Source organism: Muntiacus reevesi, chromosome 10 (assembly GCF_963930625.1).
Source record: "Muntiacus reevesi chromosome 10, mMunRee1.1, whole genome shotgun sequence".
Lineage (NCBI taxonomy): Eukaryota > Metazoa > Chordata > Mammalia > Artiodactyla > Cervidae > Muntiacus > Muntiacus reevesi.
The window spans coordinates 52,231,543-52,252,160 of record NC_089258.1 but is presented as its reverse complement, the minus strand read 5'-3'; the positions used below and the strand labels follow the sequence as shown (position 1 = coordinate 52,252,160).

The 20,618-nt window shown below is 36.8% G+C and overlaps 1 pseudogene; it reads right to left on the bottom strand.

Moving 5' to 3' along the window:
* Positions 1 to 1,151: 1,151 nt before the first annotated feature.
* Positions 1,152 to 20,618, bottom strand: part of LOC136176368 (Y-box-binding protein 2 pseudogene) — a 28,433-nt pseudogene continuing 8,966 nt past the window's right edge.

Sequence of the window (20,618 nt, the reverse complement as noted above, 5' to 3'; positions counted from 1 at the left end):
GTTACATGTAAGGATACGTTTTAATGGCAGTAGCTTGTACCAAATTAAGACTATGATACCAACAGGTAAATCAAACGCTACTTTCTTATTAATAAGAAAGATGTGGCATGAAAAAAATAAGTCAAATAAACTAAATATGTTGTCACATTATTAAAATCAATTTTTCTCCTATTAGGTAATAATATAAAACTGATTTTAAACAAATGTTAATTCAAATTAAAGTATGATGTTTTTCAAGGGAAAGAGTTCAGTTGTGAGTTTTCAAGTACAGAACAAACGGGTATTTCTGAAAAATCCAGTTTGATCCCAACTCTTTAAAATGTGAATTCGACATTCAGACTTGCTAATCTGCCTCATATCTTTGGTATTTTTTAATGATTTTAATCCTTCCATACACAGAAAGAAGGCACAGCCTTTTTTACATGGCAGATGAGATCCAAGGGTACAAAGGAAAATTAGAAGTTTGGAAGAAAAACATTCCTAGGAATTGTTAGGACATATTTCATAATTTAATGACACTTAGCAGTAAAATAGGTGATAATCTTAGTTGAAAGGCATCATTAATTAGATTCGCCAATAAGACAAGTTATGTGGAAACATGTCAGAGAATGGAGAAATTTCAGGGTAAATCTGCTCATCATAATGCATTCTAATTTTGTGCTATAATTGTCATTCTATAGAGAAAGCAAAGTTGTATTTGCTAATGATAGCGACTCAAAATATTGTCTTCCTGATTTCTAAATCATTCTGGCTATACAGATATCCTATAGGGATATTCTTTAATATTTTATACATTGTTTAATTTATTGGGTATATACTAGAAATGTTGTTTTTATCATATAATGTCTTTACGGTTTTTGCCTTACTAATACAGTTCTTTCCCATTACATGTCATGTATTGTTACACTTGCACACCATTTGTTCATTCCTCTACCCAGAGTTCTCCACAAATCTTTGCTGTTGTGGAAAAACAAAAAAAGCAAAAGGCTGTTGCTTTGGCCCTCCTGAGTCTCAAGGAATGGGGGGAAAATCAGGTGTTTTGATATCATGAATTATGGGAAAGAGGGGAGGGAGGTGCTGGGTAGGATACAGGTCAGTTGGAAAAACTGGCAGATACCAGATGGTGGCTCTGGGTGTCCTTTGAGTTAGAATCACTCCAGTATGGTGGTTGGGGGGTCCCCACTGTTGTTGGGGGCTGAGGTCTCTGGGGCTGTGAACTGCCTGGGTCCCAGGGGCTGCTGCCGTCTCCGCTGGAAGTAGGGGCGGTTTCGTGGGTGCTGGGGCTCAGGTTGGGAGCCGTCAGTGGGGCCTTAGCTGGGCTTGGTCTCGCCATCCCCACCTTCTGTGGTGGGCTGCTGGGGTGGCCTGGGGTGGAAAGGCCTTCGGTACCTGTGCCGGAATCTGAGTGGGGGTATCCGCTCATCCCCCTGCTGCTGGTCTCCCTCCAGTGGGGCTGTCTTTTTGGGTTCTACCCTGTCTGTGCCCTCTATAGGCTGCTGCTGATTGGGGGGCCAAGGGCTCCGCACAAAGAAGAAGGGTGGTGGGCGCCGTCATCTGGGCCACTGCCCAGAGTCTTCGGCACGCTCCCTTTCGCTGCCTGGCTCTGTTCCACCCGATGGAGCCTCTGCCACCATGGGTGGCGGGGCAGCTGGGCGGGGCCGGGGGATGAATCAGTGGAACCTGCGTCGGTTGGGGGCATAGCAGCTGCCCTTCACTGGCATCTCCCCAGGCCCAGTTACCTTAGCAGCTTCTGCGCCCTTCTCTCCTTTCACGACATCGAACTCCACGGTCTCCCCATCCCCAACGCTGCGCAGAAACTTCCTGGGGTTGTTTCTCTTAATAGCTGTTTGGTGAACAAAGATATCCTCCTTGGTGTCATTCCTGTTGATGAATCCTCAACCATTGCGCACGTTGAACCATTTGACAGTGCCCAGGACTTGGATTGCTTTTCCACCGGAGATCAGTTTCAGGACCACTGTTTATATTTTACATATTAGGTCAAGTGTTTCCTTAGTGAGGCATAATTAAAATTAAGTGAATTCTATTTTCATCCCCCAAACATCCTACCGTGTATCTCTTTGTAGCACTTATTCCAATTTCAAATTATATATCTATAATGTATTATTTATAGTCATCAATAAATTTAGGGATCATGTCTCATTCATCATTATTTATCCAGTTTTTGACATGCTGGTGAAACACAGGCAGTTTTAATGATTACGTGTTTAATGAGTATTTGAATATTATTACCAGTAATTACATATATCAAATATATAACTAAATGCTTTTCAGACTTTTCATGGAGCACACCTTTCGCAGTCTCTCAACTAGATGATTTAAATAGTTTCGTTACTGTGTTTCTGTTTGCATTTGATCCTCTGGAATCAATTTTGCTTGCAACAAAGTTCTCTTTTAAAAAAAGAAAGCTAAATTAATTTACTTTCCTCTGAAAAATTTCATATTAGAGGTAATTGAAAGGACTGATAAGGCCATTGAGAAGTTGATCACTGTAAGGCATAGTTCCCGCAAGGCAGAAAAGGAAAGACGACCTCAACAGAAGTAGGTTACCTTTATTCAGGCAAGGAGGCACGACAGTCGGCCTAACGACCAGGCTGAGCGCTGAAAGGGGTCAGGGAGGCTTCATACTTATAGGGAGGTTTGTGGAAGCGATAAGGGAAACGTCAATCAGGCGGGATATTTTGAGTATTCTTTTGTTGAGATGACACTTGTAGTTGGGCAGGGGGTGATGAGTCTTCTGAGCGGGTGTAGGGGGTGGAAGGTTTCCGGACAGGGTGTGATAAGTCCCGGATAGATGGAACTGGCCTGGAGCATCAGGATGGAACTAAAGTTATGCTTTGTTTTCTCCGAAGTTAGATAATTCAGCAAGGGGCCTTTGAGACTGTTGTTCTCTTTTCTAGGCCCAAAAGACTCCTTCAATCACAGTCTAATTCTCAGAAATAATTTATTGAAACCTTTCTTCAGGTTCACTATATCATGAATACTTGTTTTCTAGCATTTTCTTTTTTTCTTTTTTTTTTTCCTAGCATTTTCTTATACACACCAAAGTTTATTCCTTTGTAGAAGAAGTAACGGATAGTTCAGGCCAAACTGATGGAAAAAATAACATTCCATGATTCACATCAAACAAATTAGTTTCTCTCTCATGGAACAGATTCAGTTCAGTTCAGTTCAGTCTCTCTGTCCTGCCAGACTCTTTGTGACCCCGTGGTCTGCAGCACGCCAGGCCTCCTTGTCCATGGCCAACTCCCGGAGTTTACTCCGAGTCATTGAGTCGGTGATGCCATCTAGCCATCTCATCTTCTGTCGTCACTTCTTCTCCTGCCTTCAATCTTTTCAGCATCAATCTTTTCAAATGTGTCAGCTCTTCCCATCAGGTGCCCAAAGTATTGGAGTTTCAGCTTCAGCATCAGTCCTTCCAATGAATATTCAGGACTGATCTCCTTTAGGTTGGACTGGTTTGATCTCCTTGCAGTCCAAGGGACTCTCAAGAGTCTTCTCCAATACCACAGTTCAAAAGCATCAGTTCTTCAGCACTCAACTTTCTTTATAGTCCAAATCTCACATCCATACATGACTACTGCAAAAACCATAACTTTGATTAGATGGACCTTTGTTGGCAAAGTAATGTCTCTGCTTTTTATTATGCTAAGTTGGTTATACTGTTCTTCCAAGGAGCAAGCGTCTTTTAATTTCATGGCTGCAATCACCATCTGCAGTGATTTTGGAGCCCCCCAAAATAAAGTCTGTCACTGTTTCCACTGTTTCCCCATCTATTTCCAATGAAATGATGGGGCCAGATGCCATGATCTTAGTTTTCTGAATGTTGAGTTTTAGGCCAACTTTTTCACTCTCCTCTTTCACTTTAATTAAGAGGCTCTTTAGTTCTTCTTTGCTTTCTGCCATAAGGGTGATGTCATCCACATATCTGAGGTTATTGATGTTTCTCCTAACCTTGATTCCAGCTTGTTCTTCATCCAGCCCAGTGTTTCTCATGATGTACTGTGATATAAGTTAAATAAGCAAGGTGATAATATAAAGCTTTGACATACTCCTTTCCCTGTTTGGAACCAGTCTATTGTTCCATGTAACAGATTAGGGTAGGCAAAGGATCCCTCCAGCTTGCTGATCTCATAACTTCTTAGAGATTTGTCTTTGTTTACATTGATTAAACTAGCTATCAGCATCACTTACAAGTTTCAACCCGCAGGAATAAGAAATCAGGGATCATATCCTTACAGATCATGACCTATGAATTAAGCCTATATCCATTCATAGTCCCCAGTTGCTTATTTCACAGGGTCTCCTGTAACAGTGTGGGAAATGTGGATATGTGTCCTGTTTAAACTTAGAGGAAGAAGGTTTTTTTTTTTTTTAACTAAATGAAGGAGAAAAAGAATTCTAGGGAAAAGTATTCGGCTTGGTTACAAGGTCATAGCATTTGTTATTTCCTTTGACTGAAATGGTTGGACTCCAGATTTAAAAATACTTAGTTCCAAATTACCCATTCAGGTTTCAACTAATACGAATCTCTTTAGATAAATTTAGCAACAAAGTGTGCATGATCTCCATCATTACTCCTAGTTTTTTTCATTGCATTCATCACTACCTGAAAATACCTTGTCCAATTCTTGGTTTGCTTTTCTATTTCTATGTTTAAGTGTCCTGTTCTGTTTGTTTTTCCATCAAAATAAATATAAGTGAGTTCCTTGAGAACAGGAATTTTGTCTGTGTAATGCGCTATGTCTATGTTTGCTGCATTTAGAAGAAACTTGTTGCATAATTCTCAATAAATGATGGAATGAGCTAGTAAAATAACAATTTTATGACATATGAATAAATATTCATTTTTCTCTTTCATGCTTGCATTAGACAGATGTATATAATAGTAGTTAAATATGTAACATGGTATGCTGATGTAACACATAGAATCAGAAGCAATTCAGTCTGTGTTTTAAATATATTTTCATTTTCATGTACACATTAATCATAAGCAGTTCTTTAATAAAGAAACATAATTCATAGCAATATATTCTCTTAACACTATACCTCAACTTATTTCTATGTGGTATGAAAAATTATCTAAGAACTTCTATCTAAATGTTTTTCCCACATGGTCACATGATTACTGTATAACATGCATTTCCATTACCAATAGCACAGCTATTGTATAAACAAATGTATCAACATCTATTAGAGTGCATTTAAATAAAGGTAGTGATGGCTGTCATAGAACAACTGAAATTTAGGCTAAGGATGCTGCATATTAGGTGTGGCTTTTTAGTCATTTTTGAAGGAGAAACACATTGTATATAGAAGAAGAGCACTTTAGAAAATAAAATAGTACTTGTAATTTCTGGAAGTACAAATGAACTGCCTAATGTAGCTTCGGATGATCAAGGAGAATCAGTTGTTGATGGGCTTGAAAACATTTTTCTTTGAAATGTCTTTTTCAAAAGCACAGCTACTTTTGTTCTATCAACTTTGCAATTTACAAAGTCTAGACTTTGATCCTAAAATATGATATTTCATCACTAGTATCACCCTGTGTTTCTGGTTAACTCTTTTAATTTTTTTGTTTGTCAAGGGCAAACTGAACATTAATTAATTTGATTTGTGTTAACATTATCTCTAAATAACTGGATTTGTTATGATCCCATTACCAGATTCCCTTACATAAGACAATCTCATTAACAGAGGCCTGAGATGTCACTTTAGATCCATTTGGTAACAGAGGATACAGACATAAACTCATTATATGATGCACTCTCCATTCTTAAACTGATGAGGTTTGCTCTTGTTGTTTGAAAGCAATATGCCTGTAATCCAGTATTTCTGGAGAGGATAAAGAAAATTATTCTCTGAGAAATGGTCTAAAAAGAGAAGGAAAGAGAAGAGGAAGGAAGCAAGCAAGCAAAGAGAAAAAAGCAAAGGTATACATTATTCCTAATCACATTGCACAAAAAGGCAACAGTTATTAAAGTTGTAGAAACATTTCTGCATGCTTTTATTAACCTGAGAGAGCTGTTTATTATCATTCAATGTACTTAACTTTGTTGAAGATTTAAAAATATAGATACTTTTAAATTTAATTTCTGTTGAGACTAGTCTTATCCCTCCAAAAATTAATATGAAATATACATTTCTTATTTGGATTTCAGATAAGAAATTACCAGCACACTTAGTCTGCTGAATACATTTGGTTAGTAAATCTAAGATCCTGCCTCACTTCAGTACCCTCTTCTTACTGAAATAGGTGATTGGGGGGAAATGGAGGTGACAAGAACTCAGGCAACCAGAAAACAATATTTCCTTATTTGCTCTATATTACACTAGCAATGATCCAAACTGAAGTGCTGTAGGCAAATTACAACTGATATTACATTCAGTTTTCCTGGCTTGCTCTTTCTTCTATTTCCAAGCAAGTAAAGAATCTGCACTTCTTTGCCTTGGAAACTTTTACAGGGCAGAAGGCAAGAAGTATATGAAGATTACGGGGTTTTTTATCCATTTTTAAATACGTAAGTGTTGTTTATAAAAATAGTACTGTAATTGAGAACAGCAGTTTCTGCCTCACCCCTTCATATCTATGATTTTTACTCTCGAGGCACACCTATGCAACTCATTCATCTGTTTGTTCTTGCATGTTTCATTGTATTTCTGATTACTGTTATAGCCTATTGCCATTTCTGGGCATTTCTATTTATAAAACAGTTGATTGCCTACCATGAAAGATGAGAATATAACCTTCTTATTCAATGTCCTCTTACCCATTCCCCTCACCTTATACTCTTCCCAATCCTTTTGTGTCTCAATTTCTGGTGCAGTATTTAGTGATTACATTTTTATGAGTATAAGTGTTAATTAAAGTGATTCCCATCATTTACTATGATTACATTTCCCTTTTAGGACAACCTTTTGGTTTTCTTGGTGCTGATTATTACCTCATCTGGGTGTGGGTACATTGTCTTTCTACCTGTTGCTAATTGATTAACCCAGACTTTCCAAGAGAACTATAAAACTCTCCTCAAAATGTTCAAATACATAGTTAGGTAAACTACCAATTCCATTCCTTTTTCCTTAAACTGACTGTTCCTGAAACACTCTTGTCTTCTACTTGTAGTTTAAATGGGTTGCTTTTTAGACCCGCAAAACAGCTGTTCTCATGGAATATATTTTTATCATGCTCATGGGAAGTCTTCATGCCTTCTTCTTGCCATGCCTTCTTCATATCTTGAATAGTTGTTTCCTGGTTTCCACATGATTTTCATTTCATGGTTAGCTTTTATAATTTTTGTGAAACATACTCTTCAGTGGCTTCTTGGGGAAAAAAAATAATAATGAATAAAGGTAAACATTTTGAGACCTTGCCTCCTTAAATGGTATTTATATCCTTTGATATTTTGGTTAATGCTGATGATAGATATTTTGGTTAAAATATTGAATCAACTGATATTTTTGTCAAAAGTGCAGGTATTTGCTACTAGTTTTATGGCAGTCACTTGGATTTGCTCCCAATATTCATTTTAATAGTTTGCCACCTCCTGTTTTTTCCTTTGTGTTATCAGTGTGCTTACCAAAGAAATCAACTATGTATTAATTATGAGATTTGGTTGCTATAGAAAGACTCTAAATAATAGTGCCTTAAATCAAACAAATATTTCTCTCTTTAGATACCTGTCTAAACATTGTCATTTGAGGGTTGGCATTATAAGTCTACAGTGTTAGAGATTTAGTTTAGCCACTCTAATTTCCCTATCATTTTCCTCACATGGCTTCTGTTTTATTGTTTATCATGGTTGGGCCAGCCCCTTGAGCACATGACAACTAACAAGAAGAGGTGAAGAGGAAGTGGAAGATTCCTTTCTTTTAACAGCAGTGATAAGAAGGCACACGTTACCAGTAACTTCATATCTCATGGGCCAGATGATATGGTTCTTTTTGTTTTCTGAATGCCCCTTTTGCATAGCATTGTGATATTGTTTTCAAGAATGCATTTTCCTTTTTAATATCTTAAGATCTACTTGAAATTTCCACCTAAAAGTTCTGCCTGTTTCTTCTGAGTTATTTTTGCTATTGGTATGGGCACATATATGGTGATCCTTGGATGTGTGTGTGTGCTCAGTCATGTCCGACTCTTTGCAACCAAGTGGCCCACCAGACTCCTCTGTCCTTGGGATTTTCTGGGCAAGAATACTGGAGCGAGTAGCCATTTCCTTCTCCTGGATAACTATAATTAAAAGTGAGACTCTCAAGAGGAAATTGGAGGCATTTTCTAGATAGGTCACATAGAATAAAGAATTTTATAGGATAATTAGTAAGAGAAGCTGTTACTCCACTGGGAAATCCTAAAGTGTCATTATCTTTGCACATTTGGTCTATCTACTATCAAGAAATAATCCTGATAAATATGTGGAAGAAGAGAGCAGAGGGGTGTCACCATGCATTGTGTAGACATGCATTTATCTTTAGTTTCACGCCTCTGCTATGTATCATACTTTGATTCCAGAGTTTTACTGATTCAACCTTCTAGATTCAGTCAGGAAGAAACAGAAAATCTGAACGTAGCAATAATCACTATGGGGATTGAATTAGTAATGAAAAAGCGTCCAACAATTAAAAGCCCAGGACTGGATATTGCACTGGTGAGTTCTATCAAACATTAAAAGAAGAATAAATACCAATTCATCTTAAACTCTTCCAAAAATTTAGAGAAGAGAGAACTCTCCCAAACTCATTTTATAAGGCCAGCTTTACTCTGCTACAGGATAAGAACCCTATAAGAAAAGAGAAATATGTAAAGGCTATATAGATGAATATAGATACAGAACTTCTCACAAAAATTAAACTGAAATCAACAGGAAATTTAAAGTTCATAGACTGTGATCAAGTGAGATTTATCCCTGTCATAAAAGGATAGTTCATCACACTTAAGTCAATTAATATACCACATTGATAGAATGAAAGGTAAACATCATATGATCATTTCAGTAGATGCAGAAAAAACATTTAATAAAGTTCAACAGCCATTTATACTAAAAACTCTCAACAAATTTGGTATAGAAAGGACATGCTTCAATATAATGAAGGCCACATATGACAAGCCCACAGCTAACACTGTGCTCAATGGTGGCAGGATGAAAGTTCAGATCAAAAACAAGAATGCCCACTGTCATCACTCTTAGTCAGCATAGTACCGGACAACCTAGACTGAGCAAGTAAGCAAGAAAAAGAAAGAAAAGGCACATAAGTCAAGAAAAAGTAAAATTTCCTCACTTTTTAGATGATATTGTCTTATCGTTGCTGTTCAGTCATTCATGTCCGACTCTTTGCGATCCCATGGACTGCAGCATTCCAGGTTCCCCTGTCCTTTACCATATCCCAGACCTTGCTCATGCTCATGTCCATTGAGTCAGTAAGCCATCCAACCATCTCATCCTCTGTTGTCCCCTTTTTCTTCTGCTTCAGTCTTTCCCAGCAGCAAGGTCTCTTTCATCCTCATCAAGAGGCTCTTTAGTTCCTCTTTACTTTCTGCCATTAGAGTGGTATCATCTGCATATCTGAGTTTATTGATATTTCTCCCAGCAGTTTATGATTCCAGCTTGTGAGTCATCCAGCCCAGCATTTCACATGATGTACACTGCAAAGAAGTTAAATAAGCAGGGTGACAATATATAGCCTTGATATACCCTCTCCCCAATTTGAAACCAGTCTGTTGTTCCATGTCGAGTTCTAACTGTTGCTTCTTAACCTGCATACAGATTTCTCAGGAGGCAGGTCAGGTGGTCTTATATTCCCATCTCTTTAAGAATTTTCCACAGTTTGTTGTGATTCACACAGTCAAAGGCTCGGACATAGTCAATAAAGCAGACATAGATGTTTTTCTGGAGCTTCCTGACTTTTTCTATGTTCCAGTGGATGTTGGCAATTTGATCTCTGGTTCCTCTGCCTTTTCTAAATTCAGCTTGTACACTTGGAAGTTCTTGGTTCACATACTGCTGAAGCTTAGCTTTGAAGATTTGAGTATTACCTTACTAGCTTGTGAAATGAGTGCAATTGTGTGTTAGTTTGAATATTCTTTGGCATTGCCCTTCTTTGACATTTGAATGAAAACTGACCTTTTCCAGTCCTGTGGCCGCTGCTGAGTATCTAGCCAAGAGAAGCCACAACAGGATGATAGGAGGGGTGCAGACTTGTTTAAAATCAGAACTCATACCTGTCAGAGTCACTCAGAGGGTGCAAACAAAACCTTGTGCACACCAAAAGCCAGAGAAAGGAGCAGTGATCTCCACAATAAATTGAGCAGGACCTGCCTTTGAGTGTCTTTTGTGGAGGCATAGGTCAGCAGTACCCTGCCGTGGGGGCAGGGGCTCAGGCAGCAGTGGTCCTGGGAGAGGCAGCGTGTAGCATAAGTCCTCTTGGAGGAGGTCGCTATTAGTCCCACTATAGAGTCACCAAGCAGGTGACCCCAAAATTGGAGAACAATTATACGAAAGAAGTCTTTACACTGTTAACAGCACACCTTCTAGGGCCCACAACAGATTTCCCAACCTGGGGATCTGGCAGAGGGACTGAGAACCCCCAGGGAATTTGACTTTGAAAGCCAGTGGGATTTTATATGGTCTTATATATTTGGAAAATCCCAAAGATTCCATTAAAAATATGTTCAAACTAATCAACATTCATGAAAGTTGCTGTTTAGTCGCTCAGTCATTTCCAACACTTTTGTGACCCCCATGGACTGTAGGCTGGCAGAATCCTCTCGCCATGGGATTTTCCAGGCAAGAGTATTGAAATGGGTTGCTATTTCCTTCTCCAGGAGATCTTCCTGACCAAGGGATTGAACTTGCATCTCTTGTATTAGCAGGTGGATTCTTTACCATGGACCCCATAGGGAAGCCTTTATTAAAGTTACAAGATATAAAATCAACATACAAAAAATCAATACACTAACAACAAAATATTTGAAAAAGAAGCAGAGGAAATCTCATTTACCATAGCACCAAAAATGATGAAATACTTAGGAATAAATTTAATCAAGGAAGTGAAATATCCATACACTGAAAACTATAAGACTGTTAAAAGAAGTGAAGACACAGATAAATGTGAAGCTATCCCATGTTCATGCATCAGAGGAATTAATGTTACAATGTCCATACTACCTAAAATATTCTATAGATTAAATGTCGTATCTTTTAAAATTTCAATAACAGGTTTCATAGAAAAAAATTCTAAAATTCATATAGAGCAACCAAAGATCATGAATGGCCAAAGCAATGCTTAGAAAGAAGAACAAAGCTGAAAGCATCATATATTCTTTATTATTTTAATGTATTTTAAATAAAGCTACAGTGGTCAAGTGGGCATAGTACTGGCATAAAAGCAGACACTTGGACAGATGGAAAAGAATTGAGAGCCTAAGTAATAAGACTTGACAATGGTGCTGGGAATACTCAGTGGGGAAAGGAAATTCTCTTCAATAAATGGTGCTGGGAGAATTAGATAATCATGTAAAGAAAAATTAAACTACTATCTTATACCACCCACAAAAACTAACTAGAAATGGATATAAAAATAAATTTAAATGTAAAACTCCTAGTAAAGCACATAGGGGAAATCTTGACATTGGTCTTGGCAGTGATTTTTTTCATGACATCAAAAGCATAAATAAGAAAAGCAAAGATCAATAAATAGGGGTGTATCAAACTAAGAAACTTTTGCGCAACAAAAGCAAAAATCAATAAAATGAAAAGATAGCCTATGAGTGGGAGAAAAATATTTGTAAATCATCTTATTGAATAAGGGTTAATATTCAAAATATAAATTATCTCACATATAACTTAATAGCAAAAAAAATATTTTGAAAATGGACAGAATGTCTGAATAGATTTTTTTTCCAAAGATGACATTAAGTGGTCATCAGATACATGAAAAGATGTTCAGTATTCCTAATATTACTATTCATCAGGGAAATTAAAATCAAAGCCACAATGAGATATCACCTTACGTCTATTACAATGGCTACCATCAATGAATAGGGTCAGTCTCCATATACTCTTTGTAAGAGTCAAGCACTTTACTAAGCTGCTTGATTTATTCCTTGGGAACATTTACATGCTGCCAAAAAAAAAAAAAAAAAGAAAGTCTTTACTGGGAAATTACAATATATGTATTGCTTTAGAAGCTTATTAAATTATCCTACCTATACATAATATTAACAGTCATCTATTCTCTCATGCATGTTTTGAATGCATGCATATTTATTGATATATTTTCTTTAATTTATATGAATTAAGTAATAATTCATCATGATTTAAATAAAAGATCTGGGGGAGGGGAGGAGGGGGTGAGATGTATGGAAAGAGTAACATGGAAACTTACATTATCTATGTAAAATAGATAGCCAACCAGAATTTGCTGTATGACTTAGGAAATTCAGACAGTGGCTCTGTATCAATCTAGACGGGTGTGATGGGGAGGAAGATGGGAGGGAGGTTGAAAAGGGAGGGGATATATGTATACCTATGGCTGATTCATGTTGAGGTTTGACAGAAAACAGCAAAATTCTATAAAGCGATTGTCCTTCAATAAAAAATAAATTAACTAAAAAAAAATCTGGTAAAATTGGATCAATTTAGGAAAATAGTTTATCATTTATCATAGACAAAATATCTTAGTACCACCCAATAGTTGAATCAGTTATATTTAAAGTTAAGTATTTTTCTGATTATTTAGAAGAGCATATTAGCTTCATCTTACATTTAAAACTATGTAAAATGCAGTCATTTGCTTATGAAATTTTTGTTGTTCATTCACTAAGTTGTGTCTGACCCTTTCGACATCATGGACTGCAGCAAGCCAATTTTCCTTGTCCTTCGCTCTCTCCTGAAATTTGGCATTTTGAATATCACTGAGGTGAAAAGTGATATAAAGACTCAAGTATGCCCGTCACCTATATGGTTAACAGCAAACACACTTTTAAAGTTACAAAACTACATTGCAAAAAAATAAAGATAAATTTTGACACTGACAAAAATGTGATTCACTTAAAGTAAATACAGAAACACTCAGGTATATGTTTAAATTACCTCAGTTCTCTTCACTTGCTGAGGTGTTTAGGGATTAAAAAAAAAAGTAGTGGTCTCATAGGCACATACTGTTTATAAGCTCAGGATTTTGTGTACTCAGACTTTTTTTTCTAAATGGCATAATCTTACTCAAAACATCACCCAGAAACCCATTTTCTCTCACAAGAGACTTTTTAATTAACAGTCACATCTGTGCTATTACACTGTATTTTTGCAAAGCTAGCAACAACTTAAGCCACATTATTAAATTATGGAAAAAAATGCATAAATCTCAGTGGACTTGTTTGAAGTTTTGAGAACCAGAAGTGGTGATCCCTATGCCTGTAGAATCTGGCCTTGAATTACTTAAATTTTTGTAATGATATTACTAAATATTTAATAATATAGTATTTTGAGTAGCTTCAGATATACATGACATTAAAAATTAGCCTGTTTAAGCTACTTGAGTACCTGAATAAATTTGATTAAAAATCTGTTTTAAATCTATTTAAAGTAGCAAGGATACTAGAAGATGCAATTTTCCAAGAAACCAATAAATCAACAATTTAATATGTAAATGAAATATGTAGTAGATTAAATAAAGTATAAAATCTCTTTTTAGGGTTGGGGGTGCTTAAAAAACATTGAGATAAATTATTATTCCTGCATGATGCTTATTTAACTTGTATACAAAATCTTTGGGGCTTCCCTGATGGATCAGCAGGTAAAGAATTTGCCTGCAGTACAGGAGACACAAATTCTATCCCTGGGTAGGGAAGATCCCCTGGAGGAAGAAACGGCAACCCATTCCAGTATTCTTGCCTGAAAAATCCCATGGAGAGAGGAATCCAGCAGGTGACAGTCAGAAGGGTCACAAAGAGTCAGACAGGACTGAGAAACTAAACACAAACACACACATACAAAATCTTTACTTAAAAATAACCACTAGCTAATTGTAGCTTCCCTGGTGGCTTAGATGGTAAAAAAAATCTGCCTACAATGCAATAGAGCCAGGTTCAATCCCTGGGTCTGGAAGATCCCCTGGAGAAGGGAATGGCAACCCACTCCAGTATTCTTGCCTGGAGAATTCCGTGGACAGGGGAGCCTGGCAGGATACAGTCCATGGGATTGCAAAGAGTCTGACAGGACTGAGCGACTAACACTTTCACTTTCACTTTAATTAGTACTGAAAGATGATATCTCTGCTTTATCTTTCCTTATTCCTCAGTTTTCCTATTCATTCTTTGCATCTTATTATATTACTTTCTAATCATTTACTGGGAATTTTGAAAGGAAATTTTGCAAGAGATTTTTTTTTTCTTTAAATTAGAATTAAAATTCCAACTCATGAATTCATGTCTAGTGTTTGATAATAAAATATTATTGAAATAAGAGAAACAAAAATCTGTACTCAGTATTCTCTTTTAAAACCTTTGCTAAGTTAATAGCTATATTCTGCCCTTAAAAAGTGTAGTTTTTATACTGTAATGAGCTACACACTGAACATATTAATATTAGCTCTCATTAAGAAAAATATAATTGTACACAGTGGAAAAGCATTTAATATTATGTCAAATATTTCAAATCATTTTATGGAAAGTTGTTGACATTTTACTTAACTTTAAATCACATGTGAATCTAAGAATTAATTACAATTGATTTTATGGAACATTAAAGCAGGACTTTTACAATTCTGTTGTTTTTCAAAAAGTTTTGAAGAATACAATTTATTTTCCTCATTATCACTGGAGACCAGAGAAAGCTGATGTAATTTGATAATGATAAGTCTTGCCTTCTTTTAAAAGGAATATTTAAAACATGCCACCTAATTCTAATGATTTACGGGAAAACTACAGTGCAGCATATATTATTAACACTATTGTTCCTTTCCAAATAAAGGAAAAAGGATCATGGACTGTGGTTCTATAGTTAGAAAAGATGAGTATATGAACGTTTGAAGATTTTAATGAAAGGCAAGGTATTTATAATTGATAATTATTTAATGTAATATGTATATAGAAATTTTCATTTATAACAAAAATATAAGTAGATGAGTTTAGATTGTGATCATTTTTTTTAAATACTTCTCTTATGTTACCCTTTCTATGTGTGCATTTATTAAATAAACCTACACAATGTTTTATTATGTCTAGACACACAAACTTTTATTGAGATGAATTATGCAAAATTATGTCTCTCTTCTGCCAGAATTGCAAATGTTTATATACACCATATAATTGAGATTGAGGCTATTAAATACACCTCATCTTTAAAATGAAACTGATATCAGAGTGACCTAAGCCAGAGAGGAAAAAAAAAAAGATGGAATTAGCCTTAGATTTAAAACCAACAAAGAAAGCAAAACAAAAAAGAAACCAAAACCAAAATCTTGCCCTGAGGTAGTTGAGAAATAAGGCATGTTGTTTCAGATGCAGTTAATGTTACAGGTACACAGCCCCACCCATCAGCAGAAAATTGGATTAAAGATTTACTGAGCATGGCCTTGTCCACCAGAGCAAGACCCAGTTTTACCCACAGCCAGTCCCTCCCACCAGGAAGCTTCCACAAGCCTTTTATCCTCATCCATCAGAGGACAGAAGAATGAAAACCAAAATCACAGAGCATAAACCAAATTGAACACATGGATCACAACCATGTCAACCCAGTGAAACTGTGAGCCCTGTGCAATGTAGGGCCACCCAAGATGGACAGATCATGGTGGAGTATTCTGACAAAATGTGGTCCACTGGAGAAAGGAATGGAAAGCCACTTCAGTGTTCTTGCCTTGACAACCTCATGAACAGTAAAAAAAACCAAAAAGATATGACACTGGAAGATGAACTCCCCAGGTCAGTAGGTGCCCAATATGCTACTGGAGAGGAGCAGAGGAATAACTCCAGGAGTGGAGAGTCTGAGCCAAAGCAGAAACAACACCCAGCTGTGGGTGTGTCTGGTGGTGAAAGTAAAGTACGATGCTGAAAAGAACATAGGAACCTGGAATGTTAGGTCCATGAATCTATGTAAATTGGAAGTGGTCAAACAGGAGATGGCAAGAGTGAACATTGACCTTTTAGGAATCAGTGAACTAAAATGGACAGGAATGGCTGAATTTAATTCAAATGACCATTACATCTACTACTGTGGGCAATAATCCCTTAGAAGAAAAGGATTAGCCCTCATAGTCTAACTAAATAGTCCAAAATGCAGTACTTGGACACAATCTCAAAAAAACCAGAATGATCTCTGTTCATTTCCAAGGCAAACTCTTCAATATCTGAGTAATCCAACTCTATGCCCCAACCACTAATGCTGAAGAAACTGAAGGTGAACGGTTCTATGAAGACCTACAAAACCTTCTAGAACTAACACCAAAAAAAACAAAAAAAAAAAGGTCCATTTCATCACAGGGGGCTGGAATGCAAAAGTAGAAAGTCAAGAGATACTTGAAATAATAGGCAAGTTTGGTCTTGGAGTACAAAATAAAGCAGGGCAAAGGCTAACAGCGTTTTGAAAAGAGGACACACTGGTCATAGCAAACACCCGCTTCTTACAACACAAGAGAAGACTGTACACGTGCACATCACCAGATGGCCAACACCAAAATCAGACTGATTATATTCTTTGCAGCCAAAGGTGAAGAAGCTCTATACCGTCAGCAAGAACAAGACCAGGAGCTGACTGTGACTCAGATCATGAACTTCTTATTGCCAAATTCAGATGGAAATTGAAGAAAGTAGGGAAAATCGCTAGGCCACTCAGGTTTGACCTAAATCAAATCCCTTATGATTATACAGTAGAAGTGACATATTTAAGGGTTTAGATCTGATAGACAGAGTGCCTGAAGAAACTATGGACAAAGATTGTGTCATTGTACAGGAAGCGGTGATCAAAACCATTCTCAAGAAAAAGAATAGCAAAAGGGCAAAATGGTTTTCTGAGGAGGCCTTACAAAGAGCTGAGAAAAGAAGAGAAGCTAAAGGCAAAAGAGAAAAGGAAATATAACCATATGAATACAGAGTGCCAAAGAATAGCAAGGAGAGATTAAAAAAAACCTTCCTCAGTGATCAATGCAAAGAAATAGAGGAAAATAAAAGAATGGGAAAGACTAGAGATCTCTTCCAGAAAATTAGAGATACCAAGGGAACATTTTATGCAAAGATGGGCACAATAAAGGGCAGAAATGGTAGGGACCTAACAGAAGCAGAATATATTAAGAAGAGGTGGCAAGAATACAAAAAAGAACTAAACAAATAGATCTTCATGACCCAGATAACTATGATAGTGGGATCATTCATCTAGCCCAGACATCCTGGAGAACCTCTTGATGAAAGGTGAAAGAGGAGAGAAGCTGGTTAAAACCCAACATTCAAAATGAAGATCATGTCATCCAGTCCCATCACTTCATGGCAAATAGATGGGGAAACAATGGAAACAGTGAGAAACTTTATTTTCTTGGGCTCCAAAATCACTGCAGATATTCTAGAAACTATTCTGCCCTCCTCCTGAAATATCTATCACAAAAGAGTAACCTTAAAGAGTTTCTCCATTTGCATCAGTAATTTCACATCTCGTAGTGGAGTTTTTTTTTGTTTTTGTTTTTTCTTGTAGCTTGCTCAAGTATTCCTTTTTTTCCTATTACATTTTTCACTATAATGATTTTTGGTTCTCAGCATGGAGTCAGACTAGAAATAATTATTGACAGATTTCTTCACCATTAAGTTTAAAAGTCTTTTGCTTGTTACTCAGTCATGTGGTTGTAGATTATATTAATCATAGGATCTATTTCACTTACTTTTTCTGGTATTGGTTTTAATGTCTCTGTTTTCCTGAAAAACTTAAGACTTATTTATGGAAAAATGTTCAACCAGATAGGTAGCATCCCTTCTGTAAAACTTAAACAGGATGAGAAATTCATGATTAAATTAGCAGTCCTTTGCTCTATTCTTCTGTTTATCACTCTTATATAGAAGTTTTAAACTGCATTCTTAGTTTTGATCCAAAATGGAGATTTTCAGGGCAGCATGAGGTTCTCTTAACTAGTTCAGCTCACTGAGATTCCATTCAAGTTAGTGGTTTAGTGTGTGACAACTAAAGAATAAGAAATAGTGCACATTTTTGATGGCACTTTGATAGTCATCCCATTTATCATCCTGGGTATACTCAGTGTTGTAATCAAGTGACTCTTAAGTGTACTGAACAGTACCCCGTGAGCGTGAAAATTGTATCTTCTGAAGGTGCCAGGTTGGTGACCAGATAGTAAGACCCTGTGAAAATAAGATCTTTATGTTGACTCCTGCTTTGCCAATTTTTCTCTTATTGATCTATTGTGTAACTACATTCAGTATTAAATAGAGTATATAAATACATACTGACTTTTTAATGCTGTTAGCTGATTACTAATAGATATTCCTGTGGTAATTTCTTTGACTCAGTTCAGTTCAGTTTAGTCCCTCAGTCATGTCCGACTGTTTGTGACCCCATGGACTGCAGCACACCAGGCCTCCCTGTCCATCACCAACTCCCAGAGTTTACCCAAACTCATGTCCATTGAGTCGGTGATGCCATCTAACCATCTCATCCTCTGTCATCCCCTTCTCCTCCCACTTTCAATCTTTCCCATCATCAGGGTCTTTTCAAATGAGCCAGCTCTTCACATCAAGTGGCCGAAGTATTGGAGTTTCACCTTCAACATCAGTCCTTTCAATGAACACTGAGGAATGATCTCTTTTGGGATGGACTGGTTGGATCTCCTTGCAGTCCAAGGGACTCTCAAGAGTCTTCTCCAACACAGTTGAGAGCATCAGTTCTTTGGCACTCAGCTTTCTTTATAGTCCAACTCTCACATTCATGCGTGACTACTGGAAAAACCATAGCCTTGACTAGACAGACCTTTGTTGGCAAAGGTCTCTGCTTTTTAATATGCTGTCTAGGTTGGTCATAACTTTCCTTCTAAGAACTAAGTGTCTTTGGCTCAACAAGAAGCCAATTAGCACTGTAGGACTTAGAAATATAGCATTGCAACCAAGCACTTTGTGTATTTAAGTATTAGTTTTCTTTTAATTTGATGAAAGTACTGCAAATGATTAGATCTAATGAGTGAACATGCATTCTCAAGCATTTTCTTTTATCTCTAATTCATTTTATTTTATTTTTTTATCACATAGCATTGAAAGGGACTCATTAGGGAAAACATGAAGATATTAATGTAAATATTTGAATGAAGTAAGGAGAGCATTGTCCAAGGCACAGGTGCATATCAAATAATTTTAATTATAAAATGGAACTAGGGAGGCATTTTAGAAGATGGTAATCTCTAAACTTGATAAACTGGAAGAACCATCTATATGTAGCCAAGTATTATCTGTTCTCAGCACACCTACAATGAAGAAAATGAAATATGTTTAAGTTACTATTATATTAAGAAATATTTTATGTTTAGCTAATTTTTTTTAACATTGAGGCTATTCTTCATGATTTTTAGTAATTCTTTCTAATGACACAAAGCATTCATTTTAGTGTCATTCACTAAGGCATTGCATTCACTAAGGAATATGTACTAATTCTGATTTATAGAAAAATGATTTTCCATATTTCAGATAGATGAGCCAACAGTTATGAAAGCAGTTTTGTAATTTAAATTCAGTTATTCATGGGACCATTTGGTGTGGTTGTTTTGTTGGACTATTTAGATACCTAAGCTAAATGAAGCATTGCTACAGATTCCCTGGAAAAGGTACTTTTACGGGAATTGCTGAAGCACTGACACCTAGCTCAGTAAAATAGTGTAGTGAAATCTGTGAGCTAAATTATGTGAATGCAAGATGAAGGAACATTTGACACAATAAAAAGAACTAAGAAATAAATGTAAAAATATGACTCAAAAGTTTATATGAGGAATTTAAAATGGTGCCACCAGCACTTTATCAACAGCTTAGTAACCATATAATACAGTTCTTATAAGTCAATTTGATTTTCAAGCATTATATCTTACAGTGAAACCCTTTGATCTGGTCATGAAGAGCTTAGTGGCTCTGAACCAGGCCTGGCATGTCTGAGGGGATGCATTCTGGCTCTTGTCTGCCACTCTTCTTTTGGACCAAGGGACAAGTGTCCAACCTAATGAGCACTGCTTCCCCATTGTAGACAACCTGGAGGTACTCTCTGCCCAGAATGAGCCTCAATCTGGATCCCTGGACTATGCCAGTATCTTTGCCAGTGTTGTAATTTTTGTTAAATTAGCATTTGTTAGGTAGGTCCCTGGGTATTGAATGGTGAACCATGATTCAACAAAGACCATTTTTTGTTGTCATGATTTGGTTGCTAAGTCACGTCCAAACTGTTTTGTGACCGCATGAACTGCGCCTGCCAGACTTCTCACTCAGTCCATGTGAGTCTCCAGGCAAGAATACTGGAGTAGGTTTCCATTTCCTAGAGAAAGTACCTGGCATGCCTCCTGTGGCTGCACAGGGAGGTAAGCAGGGTTTAGACAGAGAACAAGCCCAGTGCCTGACACATTCCTTTGTTGGTCTCAAG